The 17,358-nt window shown below is 42.1% G+C and overlaps 1 long non-coding RNA gene and 1 pseudogene across 2 annotated transcripts in view; one reads left to right on the top strand and one right to left on the bottom strand.

Annotated features, from left to right (window-relative positions):
- LOC139154940 (uncharacterized) overlaps positions 1-17,358 on the top strand; it is a 64,881-nt gene that overhangs the window by 27,749 nt on the left and 19,774 nt on the right. Inside the window, exon 5 of one of the 2 annotated variants that reach the window (XR_011556989.1) lies at positions 11,361-11,413. The exons of the other annotated variant lie outside the window; for it this stretch is intronic. This is a non-coding gene — a long non-coding RNA (uncharacterized lncRNA). Of the gene's footprint in view, positions 1-11,360; positions 11,414-17,358 lie in introns of those variants that run through there. 2 annotated transcript variants of the gene reach the window in all.
- LOC139153104 (rho GTPase-activating protein 21-like) lies at positions 5,886-11,355 on the bottom strand (annotated as a pseudogene).

Here is a 17,358-nt window from a genome sequence, read left to right as displayed (position 1 = left end):
TGTGTCTATATGTTATTACTTGAGAAGAGAAATATAGTTCTTCTGTCAAATTGAAATTGTTATTATAAGTATCAGTATCAAAATGACCCTCATTATAAATTGTCATGATATGGGTAGTTGTGACCACAAATCTCTGCCAACTTCTTTTTCTTTTATTAATTTCTTCCTTTGAAATCTCAAATGCCCATATAAAATGCATTCTAAAAATTTTCAGCTCATCTCTAATAACAGGTAGTGATTTCATGAAGATTCAATCCCTTATCAATAGCCTGAACCTTAAAGATGTAGAGCATTGATTTTCAAGGAAAGTCCCTGATTCTTCTCTGTTCAGATTTTTTGATCAGAGACTAATCCTGTAAATTTCATAACAGTAGGAAAAGGATCTCTCTCTCTCTCTCTCTGTGTATAACTGTCTCAGATTCTACATTTATTCTATACTAGCAACAGATATTTCAGAATGGGAGAGAAGTTTCTCCTGTGTTATTGACACAGATATTAAGGAAAACAAGAAAAAACAAATTGAGCTTTAGGGTAATTGGAAAAAAATGTACTGGAATGGCTTAGAAAAATTAAAACAGGCACCATTTTAGTAAGGATGGAGGGTCCATAAGGAAATAAAATATTATGTTCTATGTTTCTCTAAGTACCTTGTTTTGAAGAATACTTAAAATACTCAGTGAATCAGCTATAGAAAAATAAAGCAAAAATTTTATAGGAATTATTTTTTAACAAGAACAATCAAAACCAATTTATTTCCAGTGCTTTAAGTGGATATGCACAGAAACATGTACAGATCTGGATTTATTAACACTTCATGCAGAATTATATTCTTGGTAAAAGAAACCAGTTCTATCCACATATTCAAGATCTATATCTACACTTCTGTGTTACAACATTTATATCAAAGCTGGTGTCTGAGTAAAAGAAACACGCATAGTGTATTTACACTTAAGTTACTGGTATGTATTTTATAGAAAGAGTAAAAATTCAAGTCACATAATACTCCAAAACTGTATTAAAATCAGAATATAAAACTCAAAAATCCAAATGGAATGCCTAAATGGAAACTCTCTGCCCATTTGTGCTAAATTTTGGAAAATATAATGAAATGTCTTAATAATAAAATGCAGCAATTTGTTTTAGGTTTAACATAAATGTCTAAATGTAACTACTATTATGGCACCTTAACAAACCAAATGAACTTTTTAAAAATTTTAATTTTTGATGAGGCACTTGTTAACTAAACTCAAATATTTTTTTCTTCCAACTAACAATGTCATAGTTGCATTAATGCATAGTGCATACTAACATTGGGGGGAGGGGCAACATAGAACAAGAGAGGGGAGGGGAGAGGAGAGGAGAGCTACTGAATTGTGGTTGTGGCCATGGTCTCAAGAGTACTGGTAGAATCAAGTTATATCCCCTTGGGCCCAGATAACTTATGAGGGTGGACTTAATTGTTCATATATTGATAGCTTTTTCCACTTAAGTGATTTAGAAATCCATGTACTCAGTATTATAAACTAGGGTCTAGAAGAACTATCAGAATTGGTATTATTACCTCCTGACTATAACGCTGCAGGAAATGAGGGTCAACATGTCTTCTAATTGGTTTACATTCTCCCTTTCAGTCTCTACAATAAAATGCAGCAATTTGTTCTTTACAGTTAAAATAAATACATCTAAATATAACAATTATTATGGTGCCTTAACAAATCAAATGAACTTTTCTTAAAAAATTGATGAGGCACTTGTTAACGACTAAAATAAAAAGAATTATTTCTTCTGACTAATAATATTGTAGCTGCATCATGCATAGTGCACGCTAACACTGTGTGTGGGGTGGGGAAAAGCATACAGAATAACTGAGGAAAAGAAAAAACAAAATACGCTACTGAACTGTGGCGGTGGCTATTTAACTATGTCAAAAAGACTAGTAGAATCAAGACATAATCTCCAAGGTCTCAGGCATAGTTCCCTCTAAGCTGAGCAGTGAGCAATCGCTCACTTAAAAATCATCATCAACTCAGAGTTTTTCAAACCTGCCCAGAGGCCGAGAGGGAAAGAGTGAGAGGGAAGGAGAGAGAGAGGAAGAGAGGAAGAGAGAGAAACAGATAGAAAAAAGAGAGGAAGGAAAAGAGAAAGAAAAAGAATGGGAGTAAGGAAGAGAGAAAGAAAATCAAAATCTAGTTTGAAACTAGCTCAACTATTTAAGTGGCATTTTGATATTGATAGAGTTGCCCTATTATGAGCTCACTGTTATAGACACACAGTACAGTATTTTATTTTGAAATTCTCTGAGGCAAAACAGGGTGGGTTTTTTGTTTGTTTGTTTGTTTGTTTGTTTGTTTGTTTGTTTAATATTTCTGTGCCACCCAGTCCCGAAGGGACTGCCGCTCAGACACTATACTTTTCTGCCCACCCCCCCAAAAAATTAGAGGGAACACTGGTCTCAGGTATCAACAGCCAGGCTGATGGACTTCATTCTTAATTTAGTGGTTTTCTCCACTGAAATGGTCTAGAGTACTGAGAACTTTATGGGTTTTATGTACCAGGCTTCAGAGGAAGAACTATCAGAAGAAGTGGTACTATCACCTCCTGATGATAACCCAGCAGAAGGACCGTTGAACTTACCTGAACGGTCTTCTCGGTGCACTGCAAGGGGAGTCCAACGTGGGTTATTCTACAGTCTGATTGGTAGGGACTGAGTTTAATTTAAATATTACACAGGCACCACCCCCTTAACCCTCCAGTCTAATGGAAAACGAAGGCGCAGTAAATAAGAACGTAATTTTATTGAACCATAAGAAGGCAAAGAATCTTAGAGCCATAAACATTAAGCAAACAGCAGCCCTGGTCCCTAGAGCCAGGAGGGTTTGGACTCTCCTTGCAGTGCATCAAGAAGACCGTTCAGGTAAGTTCAACGGTCCTTCTCCAATGCATTTGCAAGGAGAATTCAACGTGGGATATATCCAAGTTTGAGTTAGAGGAAGGGAGAAGGCTGGACCAGAGGCGCTGAGGATGCGCACACCCCTTGTAGCACATGTCTCCCGAAAGCCGCCTCCGCCGAAGCAAAGGAATTGATCTGATAATGTCTAATGAACGTAGATGGTGCCGCCCATGTGGCTGCCCTGCAAATGTCCTCCAGAGAGGCCTGAGTCCTCCAGGCCGCCGAAGTGGCAGTGCTACAGGTAGAGTGTCCTGTTATTCCCTGTGGAGCTTGCTGGCCCTTTGACCTATATGCTTCCATTATGCAGTCTCGGAGCCAACGGCTGATAGTCTGAGAAGAGACCTTGTTGCCCATGACACGAGTCGGGAAGGACACGAACAGAGCCTCTGACTTCCTGAAAGTTTGTGTCCTGTGAACATAGATCTTTAAAGCTCGTCGAACATCAAGCTTATGCCACCTCAGCTCTGAGGGGTGGGTTCCGTGTGAGCAGAAGTCCGGTAAAATAATCTCCTGTGCTCTGTGAAAAGCGGAGTTTATTTTTGTGACAAAGGCTGGGTCCAGTCTCAAGACGACCTTATCTGAATGAAATTTGCATAGATCCGGTCTCACTGACAATGCTGATATTTCTGAAACTCTCCTGGCCGATGTAATTGTGACCAGGAAAGCAGTCTTTAGTGTCAGGAAACATAAAGAAACAGAATGTATAGGTTCGGGGGGGGGAACCTGTCAAGGTTTGCAAGACCAGTGTCAAATCTCAAGACAGGAACCGGTGAACCGTCGGCGGTCTGATGTTAGCGGCCCCTTTCAAAAAGTCCTTAATCCATGGATATCTAGTAAGGGGGCGGTAGTGGTCCTTATCGATGATGGTTGATAATGCGGCCACATGTCTACGCAACGTATTGAGGGCAAAGTCTTTCTCCAGGCCTGCCTGAAGGAATGTTAAGACAATGAGAGGTGATGCTCTCTCCGGATCCACCTCCTGTTGTCCACAAAAGGAGCAGAAGGCTGACCATGTGGCCTGATAGATGCCTCTGGTGGGGGGTCTGCGAGCAGCCTGTATTGTGTCTATGACCCTCTCTGGTAAAAGCTGGCATCTCAGATGATCCCGCTCAAGTGTCACACGGTCAGCTGCCACCACTGTGGCTCGGGATGTATCATTTCTCCCTGGCTGAGCAAGATCCGGTGGTCTGGGATCCTCCAGCATGGTGATATCGATAGATCTTTCAAGTCGGCAAACCAGATTTGACGTATGGACCCACTAGCAAAACCTCTGCCTGTTCCTTCAGAATATTCTGGATCAACTTTGGGATGATGCAGATGGGAGGAAAGGCATTCCATGCTTCATCTCCCGCTCCTGGAGAGGGAAAGCGGGAGATGAAGCATGGAAGCTGTGTGTTGTGGTAGGTTGCAAAGAGATTTATCACAGGACTCCCAAACTGTAAGGTTATTTCTTGGAATATTCTGGGGTCCAGTTGCCATTCTGCTGGGTCTAGAGTCTTCCGACTCAGCCAATCCGCATAAACATTCTCTACTCCTGATATATGTTCTGCTAACAGAGAGGCTAGATTGATTTCTGCCCATCAAAAAAGTGACTCCGACTCCCTCATGAGTCTTAGTGACTTTGTTCCCCCCTGTCTGTTGACATGGGAGCGCGTTGAGACATTGTCCGTTAGGACTAGGACATGTTGACCCTGTACTATGTGGGCGAAGCTGCGAAGGGCCAGTGAAACTGCCTTTAGCTCCAAAAAATTGATATTGGTGTCTTGTAAGTGCCTGGATCCCCATAGACCCTGGGACATCTGAGAGGAGATGTGGGCTCCCCACCCCTTCAAACTGGCATCTGTTGTCAAGGTGATTGGATTCTGCCCCAGGAAGGATGACCCCTGCTTTAATGCCGGGGATACCCACCATTGCAGGGACTTCCTTAAGCTGTTGTTGAAGGCCACTCTCCTGTGTTTGTGGCTGGACTTCCTCTTTTGGAAGGGTAGTAAAAACCATTGTAGGGGGCGTAAATGGTATCTCGCCCATGGTAGAATGTCTATGCAGGATACCAGGTACCCAGAAGTTTTGACAGAAAGGAAAGCTGATTTCTTAGTGACCTCAATAGCTTTCGAATAGTGATCTGTCTTTCCTGGGACAAGAAGACCATACCCAGGTTTGTGTCTATGATCGTTCCCAGGTGTGCTAGCCATGTCATTGGGGTCAGTTGGCTGTTGTCCCAGTTGACAGTAAAGTCGTGGTTTTGAAGAGTATGTATGGTTAGATGTAAGTCTCGACTTGCCTTGTCTCATGTCTTTGATAGCACGACGATATCGTCTAGGTACGCCATGAGGCACATCGACTGATACCTGAGGCTGGCTGTGAGGACGTCCAACAATTTGGTGAATGTCCTTGGGGCTAAGGATAGTCCGAAGGGCATTGCTCTGTACTGGTAATGTGCTCCATTTAAGCAGAATCTCAAAAACTGTCTGTGGGATGGGAAGATGGGCACGTGGAGGTATGCTTCCTTTAGGTCTATTGATGTCAGAAAGTCCGTGTGTCTTATGAAGGCGAGGATGGATCTGAGCAAATGCATCTTGAACCTTCTGTATTTGACATAGAGGTTCAGTTGGCATAGGTTCAAAATTAACCGCACTCCTCTCGAGGCTTTCAGGACCAGAAAGATGACCGAGTAAAAGCCGCTGCCTCGCTGTCCTAAGGGAACCTCCTCTATAGCCCCTATCTCCAATAGGTGGGAGACTTCTCGGTATAGTAGATCTCTTTTCCGGATGTCCGATGGAAGAGGACATGGGAGGAAACGCTGTGGTGGAGGGCAAAAGAATTTGATCCGCAGTCCCTGGGATACGTGGCCATCACCCAAGCATCCGAAGACGTGGTTTCCCAGGAGGCTGCAAAGTGTATCAGTCTGCCGCCCAAGGGGGAGCTGATTACAGAATCATTTGTTCTTTCTGAACCCCCTGCTTGTTCCTCTGAAGGGGCGATGCCCCTGGTAGGGCTTGTTGCGATCTGCAAGGGAAGATCTATCTGACCGGTAGTTCCCCTGGTTAAAGGTGCCCTGAAAGTACGGTCTCGAACCCTGTGTATTGGTTGAGGAGGGCTCTGAACAAAAGGGCTGGCATCTCTGAAAGGGGGTGTAGCGCCTGTCCTGTCTCTTATTTGTCTTGGGCATCACCTTTTTTTTGTCCTTATCCTCAATTAGGACCTCCTCCAGGACTTCCCCAAACAGCTTTCCCCCCCTTGAACGGAGAAGACGCAAGGCACCATTTCGATTTAACGTCCGCCTGCTAGTTGCGAAGGTGTGCCTTCATCAGATGTTCTTTCATTTGGAGCTGTCTGCAGGGTTTGACTTCTGGTTGCCAGTTCTAAGCATATCATCGGAAGATGATTTGAGACCCAGTTTTAATCTGTCCGGAATCGAGTTTCCATGTAGGCTCCTGTTTAACAGGTTCACTTCTTGTTAATGAGGTTAAACTACTGTCCATCTTGGCTTTCTTTATATCCTCCTCGTGTGTTGAATCCCTTAAGCCTTCATTCTCCATTTTATATCTGGCCAACTTTTTCTGAGATAGAATATTACATTCAAAAAGTTTATATGAATTGAAAAGTCTGCGACTGTCTAATTTTGCCATTGAAGTTTCTCTTGAACAACTTACTTCACTTTCTTCAGAGTTCCTCCTAAGATTCTTTGCCATGTCTTGAGTCTTCTCCATGAATAGCCTATCCACAGAAAAACTTGCAGCAAAATCAAGAAAATCATTTTCACTGTCTGTTTCCATGGAGCGACCTTCGCTGTCAGTTCACTACTTTCGTCATCGGCCTCTTCCCCTTTACTCTTCCTCACCGAGCAAAGCACTTCAGTACCCAGCACAATAGAATCTATACCAGCTAAATATGCAATGAAGGATGTTGTGTAACCTGAAGTAATGGAGCCAAATCAGTTAAAAATTCACTGTGTTTATTTTCAGGCCTCCTAATCTTCTACAGGCAGCATTTTGCAGAGAAGCTTGTGAACTGCAGCTAGTGCCTGAGTCCAAAATGGTTTCTTCCAACACAGAAGCAATCTGGAAATAAGGGAGTTTATGGTAATCTTTTTGTGATTTTGCCAAGAGATAGGATTTGGGGATCTCCTGTATTTTTGAATAGAAGATGTTGAAGGTTCTTCAGAAAACAAATTCTCTTCCTTCAGCAACATTTCATCCTTGTTTGTTGCAGGAGGAAATCCTGCTCTCTCTATTCCCCCTGTGGTTTCTTTCTCCAACTCTGTTTTAGATGTGTCCTTTTTTGCTGAGTCGTTGAAATGGAGCTCTGCAGGCTCCTTCATGAAAAAAACACTATCCCACTCATCTTCAGAACTGCTGGGTTGTAGTTTGTCTTTTGCTTTTTTCCACTTGTGACTGGTTGTGGCAAATATAGAGGACTCAAGTAGCTCTCTGCTGTACAGATTATTTCCAGATCCCCAAGAACCCTTAAATTTGGAAGAGTCACTAGTAGCTGAGTCTTATACATCTCCAGGATATACTCCAATCCTTTCAATGTTGCTGAGTAAATGATCTATGCTTGGCACTGGCTGGCACTCTACTGTGTTTGCTTCCTGAATTCCTGTAAAAGGTTGTTCAGTATCATCTTCTGTGAAAAACCAGTCATGTTGTCGGATAAGTGTTTCTACAATTCTGTATTGATCTGATATATGGGTAACCATATTAGTCATGTTATCTTCAGATGTCGTCACAAGTGTTGGACCAAATAATATTGCCAGGTTTCTTGGTTCCATCTTGTTCTGTTCTGAATGTTCTGCTACATTTCTCAGATGGCCACAGAGAAATTTAAGTGTTTAATAATGATGTTCAGGTAAATAATGGATCAGGCTTTTCAGTGTTTTTAGTCGTTCAACAAGATCTTCTTTTCTGTTGGTGTCTATGAAAGCTGAATATCTCTCATTAGGAAAGAGTGGTTCTGGAAGCTTTCAGATAAAGGACTTCAATAAACTACTTATGACATTCAAATCTCACCATTTATCATCTTGAAGATCATGTCAGTCATCCCTTTGTTCAGTTATTCTTGCATATTTGAGATGGCTACATTATTTTCTGGAACCCTATAAATACTAGTATATTGAAGACCTCTCTCTTCAACTATTTCAACAATTCTTGGAATATACTTATTGCTCTCTGCTGGGGGACAATCAACTAGTTTGACACCAAACATGCAGGCTGCAGATGGCTTCTTTTCCAATGTTCTTTTCATGATGCTTGGAATGTTTCTTCGCCATGTACCTTTATCTTTGGGTAGATTTGTCTCATCTTTTTCTTTAGTAAGGAATTTCTTTTCTGAATCCTCCTTAGGAGAATGTGGAGTCTGAGTTTTTTGCTCAGTTTTAGAGCCAAGGAATGTCTGTCTTTTAATTAGGCTCAGTTGGGATGGTTTTGAAAGTGGCTCAGTTTAGCCATTAGAACTACACATAATTCTGCTGTATTCTTTAACCCTCCATCTAATTAGATCCCTCATTGAAACACCTGCATCCTCCTCATAGCCTTAATCTATGCCACCATGTCATCTCTGTTTTCAGCTTGAAACAGGTATTCACAGTCTGATGTAGTAAGCCGAAAGACACGTTTCTTCTTGGTATCACTATATGAAATGTCTGTTAAACAAGCATTGATGTTGATGGGCTGTTCCTCCTCAGAAAGCATAGTTGGCTCTTTTTTATCCTTCTATAATGAACATCCTCTGAGGACAACATACAACTGTTTCCATGGTTGGATGCTCCCACCAACTCTCTTCCCCTTGTCTGTAACTAAATGCTGAAAATGAAGATATCCTTCTTTGGAGGTGTCACTAAAGACTTCTGAAGAAGACACTTTTCTGAATCCTGCATTTTACAAAGATGCTTGGATATTTGGAATCTTAATTTCCTTTAAGACCGATGTGTGCTTTATGGCCCCTTTTCCTTCTTTATAGTCATGAAATTCTTCATCATAAGATTTGGACCTTTCATTTTTTGCAGGGAATTGATCATCTAGCACACTAGTTCTAATTGATTCATGGCCAGAGGACAGTTGACATCGAATAAAAGGTACAAGAGCAGTACAATTCAAAGGAACAGCACTGGTGATGGCATGCAGGAATAAGAGGCTTTCCTTTCTTCTATTTTTCTTATATGAACTTCTTGCTATGCATCATTAACCAACAAGTGGTCTCAGGGGCAGAGTGTTGACCATTTACAGCTAAAAGATAGGACTGGTGTCGCAAAAGTTGTGGGGTTTGCTGGCCAGAAGATGATTTTTCCCGCAGAATCACTTCCTCCTCATTTGTTTCTGTTGCTTGAACTTCAGGCTGTTTTATGGCTTCAGTTTCAAAATTTTGAATATTTTGTCTGACAGAAACATCTAAGTTAACCAAGGTAGTTAAGTGCTTGTTAACTTGTGGGACAAAATTGACAGAAGCTGTATAGGAAACAGGGGAAATATTAGACTTGCTCATGTCTAGTTTGGGAATTAATGGACTTTCTGCATGTTTCCTGGACTTTTTTTGTTGGCAAACCACTATGGTGCACATAATTAATTTCTCTTTGATCTGTGGTTGTAGCACTATCCAGACTCTGATTAGAAGGAAATGATGGCTTTGTGGCATAACGTACACAGGTCTTCAAAGAACTATTTCTTGTGCTTCTAGTTGTTGAGCGAGGTGATCTTTCCTGAAAAGCAGTTGTAGGGTTTGAACCTTCAGTGATTGGCAATTCCTTGGAAGGCTGCAGAAATTTTACACCAGTTGAATTTTTCTGGAATTGAGCAAAGGGTCCTAAGACTCAGTTGCTTACTTGTCTGCCACCTGAAGTGTAAACACCAGTAGCTACAGAAAATTTTGAATCACAAAGGAACTCCTGAAACATATGTTGCAATAAAGTTTCATAAATGCCTTCAGGATCATTTTGATCAGTACGTCCTGTACATTCATATGTAATTTTTTTGTCTGTGCTTGAATCTGCAATAATGTCCTCACTGTGGACATTTTCCACTGCCTCACCTTGTCTGCCTACATAGTTCAAGGAGTGTGCCCTACGACTTCGAGGGCTGATAATTGGTGAAGTTAAAGTATCTTGCAAAGCACTTCTTGCCCACCTTTTGATTAATACTGTATCCTTAACTCTTTCCTTAAGGATATAGTATCCTTAACTCTTTGTCAAACTTTGTGCTCCTATCATAAGAGGTGCTTCTGCAGTGTACCTTTGAGCCAATACAGAAATCTATTGAATCTGGAGATGTGCCTCTTAAACTATCTGACCTTTCCTATATGGTTCTGAAACCATACTTGGGAAAGTGTTTGTTATTCTTTGTAGGTTTTGTAAGTTTTCCAGTCTATGTTACCATGGGCACTTGGAGAAGTGTTGTGATTAATATTAACAAAGGGAGAATCTCCACTGTGAGCAGAAAAACTACAACCTGAAGCTCCTTCTGGCTCTCCTTTATAGTTTCCAGAATCATACGTTGTTTCTGGGGAATCTGTTGGTTTTGTAAGTGGAGTCTGAGGAAGTACAATGGCAGTGGACATTGAAGAGGAAGGTGAAATGGTTCATAGTTTTGCTTTTACAGAGGTTTATTCCTTGAAATTGTATTTTATATCTCCTGTCTGGTGTGATGGACTAGTATGGTTTGTTCTAACTGATGAAAAGTCTACATCATTCTCAGAAGGCACAACAACTGGTCTTATGGTCTCATTACAAACACAGACAGTTATGTTGGATTTTGCAATATCTTTTGGAGATGGATGCACTTGTATTTTCTTTCTGATGGCCTTTTCATGTTGTGCTAATGTTGGTACAGCTCTACTATTTGATTCATTTTCCAGTGATAAGTCAGGAGGTGCTTTCTCTATAGGTAATGGCAGGAAAGGAGCTGGATATGTTACTTGAGGATAACCTAAAGAGCATTACCAGTGTAGGCTTCATTGCCTTTCTGGTAGGCATCCTGGGAATATGCAAGTTGAAGATTGTCCTCAACTTTTGGCATAACATTGAGTTCCAAGTCATCATCACTGTTTTGAATTAAAGAAATTACTTGAGAAAATGTCTTTCCTATGACACTTTCCCTGTTCACTTTTATAATTCTGTCACCTGTGGATAGTCCAGCTTCAAAAGTAGGCCCTCCTTCTCTAACCTGTTTAACAAATATGGTATCCACTGGCTCAGGCTTCTTTCTTGTTTTCCCACTTTTATTTCCATTCTCTTCATCTCTTAAAGATATGTGAATAGCAGATTCTGGAGGGTAGACAATAAAATGTCTTAAGGTAAAACCAAAACCTATTGGTGATCTTCGTAAAGCTATCAGTTTGAGTCCAAGCCAAGTTTTTTCATCCTCTGACAATGTCCCTATTTCAAACTGCACTTTTTCATTTTCATGTTTGGATACCCCAGGGCCTCCACGTCTTGTCAAGACCACATGAACCCATCCAAGCCTCTTCCAAAAGCAGGAGGAAAAGTCGCATCAGCTTGAAACTTATCTGCAATAATTACCGTATATATTTTTGTATTTTGAATTGCAATTTTGGTGTCAACATCTTAAAATGTTTTCTGATTCATCCATTTGTCAAATTCAGTTAATAAAGATTGAAATAACAGAGAAGCTTCACATGAGATACTTAAATGGCAATAGGATTCATAGTTTGTGGGTGGGGGACACAAAAGACCACATATGTTAGATTGCAAGAGACTTCACTTGTACTATTTTATAAACACATACCTCAGGGCAAAGAAACTTATAAAACTGATTTGCTAAGCAGTTATTCAAAATTATATAAAATTCTTGAATATATGACTTTGCACTCAGTATTAGATATTAGACTATGAAAACAAAATTTTAATGAGACAAAATTCCAATTTCCATGTTATTGATTCTGCTAGTGTTAACGTCTGCCCAACTTGATTTGTGATTGGAGCATGGGCATCAGGAAGTCTAGTAAAGTAAGCCAGAGGTGCAAAACTGCAGCATCTCATGAGTCTAACGCATTGAAACATCCAGTGATTTAAGATATATATGATTGAATCTGTTAGAATGACATAAAGATCTGATGATGTTATGTCATGTCAACATGATGTCAACTTTTCTCTTTTGCTTGTACGGCTGATGGATAAGAGGAAAAAAAGACCTACATAATAGCACAATGAAATCCAATGTTTTTGCACATTTCCTGAGCAGCTGAACTGGGTTGTGAAATCCTGAATTTTCTTCAGCAATTCCTTAAATATTCTGATATGATTTTATTTAACTCTCCATACCAATTCAGGCATCTGTAAAACGGATGGAGTACTTCCCATAAACAAAAGGAGGTACAGTAGAAAGTCTGGCAATTAACTATCTGTATGATGATGTCCGTCCATCATGTTTGAGGATGACCTTGACATCTAATGGGTTGTGGGCTGTATGTGATGTGCCTGTAGATGGCTGAAATGGCATGAAATGGGCATGAAATGTTCTGTCACATGTTGTGCAGACATGTGTGGGCTACATTGTTGCAGCATTTGCAGCTCTGGCTTTGCATTTGCTTCTCTTCTGCTATGAATGTTCTTCTGGCCTCAGATGTCTGCCAGGTTGGTGGATCATCATGCACTATATTGGTTGATCTTGTGCCAGGGTTTTCCAGGAGGTGATGTTGATACCAAGGAACTTGAAGGGGGCTTTCAACATGTCTTTGTATTGCTTCTTTTGTCCCCTATGTGATTGCTTTCCTTTAGACAGATCACCAAAGAGGAGGAGTTTAGGGATGCGACAATACAGTATGTCACAATACTGTGACCAAATCAATTGACCAGAGGAATGCAGTGGACTTAATATATCTGGATTTCAACAAAGTTTTCAACAAGGTTGACCACAATCTATTACTCTGCAAACTAGAGAAAAGTGGGAGAGACAGCAACACCACCAAGGGGATTGGCAACTGGTTGACCAACAGCACCCAGCGAGTAGTCCTAAATGGGTCCATGTCTACATGGAAAGACGTCAGTAGCGGGGTACCACAAAGATTAGGTCCTAGGCCCCATACCTTTCAACATATTCATTGAAGACTTAGATGAGGGAGTAGAAGGGGAACTAATCAAATTTGCAGACAACACCAAGCTGATGGGAGCGGCCAACACCCCAGAGGATAGACTGGGGATACAGAGGGATCTAGACAGACTACTGCAATGGGCCCAAATGAACAAAATTAAGTTCAATGCACAGAAAAGTAGGGTTTTGGGGTTTTTTAAAAAAAACCCAAAACATACAAACTGGGCAAAAACACCCTCAACATCAGTTAATGTGAGAGAGATCTTGGAGTCTTAGTGGACAACAAACTAAACATGAGCCATCAATGTGCAGCTTCGGCTAAAAAAGCCAACACTATCTTAAGCTGCATGAACAGAGGAATACACTCCAAGACAAGAGAGGTGCTAATACCACTCTGTAATGGGCTAATTAGACCACACCAAGAGTACTGAATGGAGTTTTGGTCACCAGACTATGAATTGATACTCTAGAAAAAGTGCAAAAAAGTGCAACCAGAATGATAAAGGGACTAGAAACTAAAATATATGTGGTAAGGTTGCAGGAATCGGGCATGGATAGTCTAGCAAAGAGAAGGTCAAGGGGGGACATGATAGTAGTCTACAAATACTTGAGAGGCTGCCACAGGGAGGAGGGGAACACATTATTTTCCAAAACACCAGAGAGCCAGACAAGAAGCAATGGTTGAAAACTGTCCAAGGAGAAATTCAACCTGGAAACAAGGAGGAACTTTCTGACTGTGAGAGTGGTCAACCAGTGGAACGGCTTGCCGGCAGAGGTGGTGAACATTAGTGACCTTCAAGAAAAGACTAGACTGCTATTGGACTAGTATGATGTAGGGCAGACCTGGGCAAGGGGTGGCTGTCTGTGACCAGTCCACGGAGGTCGGGGTCCGCTCCAGTGCAAGGATGAAAGAGCTCTCCGCATCTGCCGGGACTCCTCCTGTTCCTGCTTTCCTGATGAATCATGAGGAGAGCAGGAACCAGAGGAGTCCCAGCAGACATGATGAACTCTTTCATCCTCACACTCCTACCAAGAGCGGCCAAGCACAGAAACCATGCAAACACTCCAGCGCAGTGACTGTGGTGCACCGTGTTGCTGTAAAGCAAACAGTTAAAGGGGTCTGTAGACTGGGTCTGGGTGTTTAAGTCAGGCCAGGCTCTGGGTCTTTACAGTATTGGGTAGAACTGAGTTAATTATATTAGTTCAGCCCTCTAAAACCATCCCAATTTCTCATGTGGCCCCATGGCAAAATTAATTGCCTACCCATGATGTAGGGTCTCCTGCACCAGTAGGGGGTTGGACTAGATGACCTGCAAGGCTCTGGGTCTTTACAGTATTGGGTAGAACTGAGTTAATTATATTAGTTCAGCCCTCTAAAACCATCCCAATTTCTCATGTGGCCCCATGGCAAAATTAATTGCCTACCCATGATGTAGGGTCTCCTGCACCAGTAGGGGGTTGGACTAGATGACCTGCAAGGTCCCTTCCAACTCAAATGAATGAATGGGTGGATGGATGGATGTAATGGTCTGGCATCCTAGCAATATGGCTTGCCCAGCCTGTCTGAGCTTTCATCAGCAGATTGGGAATTGATGGCAGGCTTGCTCTGGAGAGGACCTCAATATCAACCACCTTATTCTGCCACAGGATCCTCAGAATTCTAGGTAAGCAGGTCATGTGAAAGTAGTTCAATTGCCTACCATGTCTCCTGTATACCGTCCAACTCTCACTGGCATACAACAGGGTAGTTAGCTCTACTGCTCAGTAGTAGACTTTGAGCTTTGTAGCAAGGCATATTCCACGTTGGTTCCAAACATTGGTCATTAGTCTGCCAAATGCAGAGCTTGCCTTGGAGAACAGACTGATTTATTTTGAAAATCCTATTTCAAAAAAGCAATATTTTTATGGCTCTTCTCATGATACACCCCACTTTGTCCAGCAGGAGATAGCGTGCCATGGAGATAACTAAATCCAGTCAGCTGGGAGATTGTTTATTTTAGTCCCAAATAAGATGAGATCTGTTTGAAATTAAACGAACTTCTTTTGATCACCCATACTGGGTTACCAAGTCCTAGAATGATCCTGTAAACTGGGTTACTCTAGAATGCCACTTCAACATTCATGGTATTTATAAAAGAAGGTGCAACATAGAGATGGAGGAAAGTAAACTCTTACTCACAATACATCCTACCCAGTTAGAACATATTCTCTTCTTAATGTTTTCCACTGTTTATGGAAAAAAGAGGTTAAGATGTGAAAGCAATAACTGGGAAGCAAAGTCAGATAGAAATACCTCAATTAGACCATTTGTATTGTGCCTTGTTAAGTTTTAGGATAGCTGGTCACCTCAGAACTGATTCAATCAGGAACATTATAGACTGCAAGTGTTTAATGCAACATTAAAGAGAAACTGTGGCTGCGTCGCCACTCTCTGGCTTCATGCTCTGGGGCAGCTCGCAGGACCAGATTGGCAGCGACTTTTCAGCATCCTTGCCATCTTCTCTTTCCTTCTCGCTGGTGGCCGATGCCCATTGTTTCTTTGTCGGTTTGGCCTGGTGATAGTGGCAGAGCCCCTTTTACTGCGAGGCTGGAGAACCAGTAACTCTGAATCTGACCGAACACTGTTAAGAACCTTTGTAAGGACTTACTTAATGGGATACGGGCAGCAAATGTCCACATTTTTCCACACCTATTGCATCCACAGATTCGTGCCCAGCTCTTTAGGGTGACTTGTTCCCTTCTCAATAAAGGAACGGAGGAGCCTTTGCAAGGTAGAGCTGAGGATTTGTTCAGTTTCTGGTGGATAAAGTCCCCCAGATTTGGATGGACCTGAACTCTGATTGGGCAATTCCGACTGAGATGACATGTGAAGGTCTTAGTCCTACTGTGTGAGATGAATTTCATCCTGTGACTCCTGAGGATATGGACAAGGCCATAGGAGCAATGAGTTCCTCAACATGTTTATTACACCCGTGCCCCTCCTGGTTGGTTCCAGCAAGCAGGAAGGTGACACGAGGCTGGCTCCAGGCTTTGGTTAATGCTTCATTGAAGGAGGGGTCCTTCCCACAACCATTAAAGGTTGTGAGGCTCCTACTCATGAAGCTTTTCCTGGATCCAACTGAATTAAATAACTTTCATCCAGTCTCCAACCTTTTTGGGAAGGGTTTTAGACAAAGTGGTGGCACTCCAGCTTCCTACAGTCACTGGATGAAACAGATTATCTAGACCTTTTTCAATCAGGCTTCAGGCCTGGCTACAGCACAGAAACTGCTTTGGTCACTCTGGTGGTTGATCTCTGGCAAGCCTGAGTCATTCTTCTATCATGATGCTTCTTGAACTTTCAGCTGTTTTCAATACTATTGGCCATGGTAGCCTTTTGCAATGACTAAGGGAGTTGGGAGTGGGAGGCACCATGATACGGTAGTGCTCCTTCTATCTGTCTGGCCAGTTGCAATCATTGTTGGTAGGAGGACAGAGGTCAACCCCTAGACTTACTGGTTGAGATTATCCGATGACACAGGGTGAGATATCAGCAATATGTGAATCAGTCGATATGATGTCAGTGAATCAGTCGATATGCTGTCCAAGTGCCTGGAGGCTGTGAAGGTCCAGATGGGAGTGAACAGGCTCAGACTTAACCCCGACAAGACTGACTGGCTGTGAGTATTGCCTCCAAAAGATTATATCAATTGTCCATCCTTGGTTCTGGGGGAGGGAGCAATTACTCCACTCAGAACAGGTTCGGAATTTGGGTGTCCTCCTAGACCCACAACTAAGATTGGACCAAAATCTGACAACTGTGTCTAGGGGGATCTTTGCAGAAGTTCACCTTGTGCACCAATTGCGACCCTACTTGGAGCAGGAGGATCTTCTCATGGTTACTTACCCGTTATCACTTTATGGTTATATTACTGCAACATGCTCTACATGTGATTGCCCCTGAAGAGCGTTTGGAGACTACAGCTGGTTCAGAATGCAGCCGTATGAGCTGCTGCTGGTACACCTAGGTACACTCAACTTACACTAATTCTCTGCAGACTGCACTGGCTCCCAATTGGTCTCCGGGTGCAATTCAAGGTGTTTGTCATTACCTTTAAAGCTTGGCTACATGGTTTAGGGTCAAACTATTTTTGAGACTGCCTTCTACCACATAGCTCCCACTGACCAATAAGGGACTACAGGGTTGGTCTTCTCTAGGTCCCATCAGTTAAACAGTATAGGCTGGTGGGTCTGCAGGGGAGGGCCTTCTCTGTAGCTGCTGTCTCTCTCTCTAGAATCAGCTACCTCCTGAGATTCAGACTGCCCCCACCCTACTGGCCTTCCAGAAAACTATAAAGACCTGGCATTTCTAGCAAGCCTGCGGCAGTT

This window comes from Erythrolamprus reginae, chromosome Z (assembly GCF_031021105.1).
Source record: "Erythrolamprus reginae isolate rEryReg1 chromosome Z, rEryReg1.hap1, whole genome shotgun sequence".
In the NCBI taxonomy this organism is placed as follows: domain Eukaryota; kingdom Metazoa; phylum Chordata; class Lepidosauria; order Squamata; family Dipsadidae; genus Erythrolamprus; species Erythrolamprus reginae.
Note: the sequence above shows the minus strand (reverse complement) of the source record. Positions and strands in the feature narration are given on the sequence as shown.